The sequence below is a fragment of the Pinus tabuliformis genome, chromosome 5_2 (assembly GCF_031772625.1).
Source record: "Pinus tabuliformis cultivar Carrire ecotype Pingquan chromosome 5_2, CPIR1, whole genome shotgun sequence".
Lineage (NCBI taxonomy): Eukaryota > Viridiplantae > Streptophyta > Pinopsida > Pinales > Pinaceae > Pinus > Pinus tabuliformis.
In genome coordinates, this window is record NC_142306.1 from 458,789,340 (window position 1) to 458,792,352 (window position 3,013).

Consider the following 3,013-nt stretch of genomic DNA (forward strand, 5'->3'; position numbering starts at 1 on the left):
GGGTAGAGGTAGAGGAAGAGGAAATAATGGAGGAGGTAGAGGTAACAATAGGGGAAATAGGGGAGGAGATAACTCATTTGGATTCCCTATAGATGATGAGGAAACTCATACAAAAATGAAAAACATTTCACCATATTTCCTCCCAAACTTTTATGAGTTGCAAAGTGAGGATCCTGAAACATTTCTATTTGAGTTTGAAGTCTTGTGCCGAACCTATGACTATATGGAAGACTCTCAAAAACTCAAACTGTTTCCTTCAAAATTGAAAGGAGCTGCTTTGAAATGGTTTATGAGATTAGTCACTCAATCTATTAGGACTTGGAATGATATGAAACAAACATTTTTGGATAGATACTTGGATTATTTTATGCCCACCAATCATAAGGACGAGGTATTCAAGATGATGCAAAGAGAAGATGAAAACTTGGAGGATTTATTTGAAAGATTTCAATACAACTTAAAGAGAGAGAAAATGAGTAATTTAGATGAGGAAACCCTGAAAGCAATTCTATTGAAAGCCATTAGAGATGAATGGATAGATATTTTAAACATGATGGGGAAGGGAGATATTTCTCAACTTCCACTTCGTGACATAGTAGAACTATGTGTCCATCTCTCAAGGGGAAAATATAAAACTGGAAAAGGGCCGAGAGATCCTTCTCTTATTAGAGCAAACAAATCTGCAACTGGATCAGTAAGTAGGACAGAGATTAGCAATATGCTTGATGAGTTCAAAACTGATATCCTAGGGAGCCTTAGTGAACAACTAGACACCCTTAAAATACAAAACAAGCAGAAAGCAGAAGCTGATGCCTTGGCCATCTTTTGTCCAAAATGTAGAAAGAAACATGCTCTAAGGGAATGTCCCCTAGATGCAAAAGTTGTAGAAACATGTATGATTTGCTCAGAAAGTCATGAGACCAAGGATTGTCCTTCAATTCCTAGGCTCAAATCTATCTTTCAGGAAGATCCAAATTTAGTAGAGTCCCTTTGTTTTGTTTCAAGAAGACTGTGGCAGGGGAAAAAAAATCAAGGATTTAACAATCTTATGAACTTTCAGCTTCCGCCAAATTGGAATTCTTGGCAAGAACCTTGGCCCCTACCTCAAAATCCATACTAATCATGCGCACAAGGGATGCAAAATCCTTATGGGAGATTTGCTCAATTTTATCAATATCCTCCATCTTTTCAAAATCAAAAAAATCCACAAATTCCAAATCAAAACCCACAACTTTCATTGCTATTCCCACAACAACAACCTTCTCAACAAAATCCAAATTCTCAACTCTTGCTCCCATTTCAACAAAAGACAAATCAACTACCAGCCCAACCATTGCCGAATCCCAACAACAAAAATCCTCAGAACTCTTACATGGTAGAAGGACAACAATTTCCTACCTATATGATTGATCCTCTTAATGATGTTCAACTTAGATCTGGTAGAATTTTAGAAAAACCTTCTATAGATGTTCAAGAGCAAGGTACCTCTGAGGAGGATTCTCTTAAAGTCAATAAAGGTTCTAAGAAAGCATCTCTTCAAAACCCAATCATTCAAAAAGAAAAAGAAAAAGTGTCAACCCCCACAACTCCTATAGTTAAGCAACCTGCATCTTCATCCACGCCTCCTTTCCCTGAAAGATTACAAATTGGCAAAGGGGTGGAAAAACAAATCTTGTTGTCTGACTATGATTTTCTAGATGAGTTAAAGAATGTCTGTATTAAGATTCCCTTGCTACAAGCCATTAGAGAGATTCCTATTTTAGTAAAAACAGTAAAGGAGTTGAGTCTTAAAAGACCAGGAAGGAAACCAAGAGATATAAGAAGAATCCACCTGGTAGGAAAAATTGTAGATATCATGATGGGAAAAATTACCATGCAGAAGTATGTGGATCCAAGTAGTCAAATTGTCAAGGCACATTGTTGGGACTCAGAAATGTCATATTTTCATCCACCTTTTTCTTCACTATTCCTTACATTTCATCATCCCATTAACCTTTTATCATATCATTTTCATAAATACATTTGGGTTTCACCTTCTTATTTTCCATTTTATTCATTTTTGTATTACAAGTGAATTTATGATTAAATATTAGAATATATACATATTTTTATATATATCTCAAGAATATGTGATGATGAGCCCCAAAAATGGATAATTATATGGGCTCATTCAGCCTCCTAATTCGACTTAATCCACCATTCTCATTATTTTATTCCATGTTTTTGATTATATTTATGCTAATAGAGTGAATTGGGTTAGTCATTATGACAACAATTCTAATGTGTGCTTTATGCAGACTTTTTGGTCAATTTGGAGACAAAATCAAAGGTTTAAATGAGCACTTGGCAGCCAAATTCGTGGAGAGGATTTTTAGGAAGGTGTCCCCTTCATTTATGGGCCCTTACCTCGAATTCTCCACCATCAGCTCGGAGTTCAAGGGCCACGAAATCGATTATCACAAGGGCAGCCGAGCAAGTGCTGTTAACTACAAGTTTTGGCAGCCGAGTTCCTAAAATTTAGGAGGGATGTTGGGGTCCTCAATTTGTATAAATAAGAGGGCTTAGGGCCTCATTTTAGTTAGTCACTTTGTAGGCAGAAGTTAGCTTGTTTGTAGTTCTATTTTAGTAATTTTTTAGGCAATAGATTAGCTCTACATTTCAGCACACTTTCAAGCTTTCCCTTGTGGACAGTTTTTGATGTAACTATTATTTCTTGCTCAATAAAGATGAATCCAGCTTTGCACTAGATCTAATCTCTCTTAGGAGGCTGTAGATCTTGGGGTTGGGCCCATATCAAGTGCTTAGTACCTCCTTTGTTTACTTTTATGTGTTTTTGCTGCATTCTTAGAATAAAATCTGCTATTTAGATTTAAATCTTGTTTTGTTATTTAAGTTGCTTTTGATGATTAAAAAGGATTTTTATGTTCAAATTGATTTGATAGGTTATTAACAGGGAATATCTTTAGAAAAAGGCCATCAAGCACCTCTGATTTCACATCTCCCTCCGTGGGAT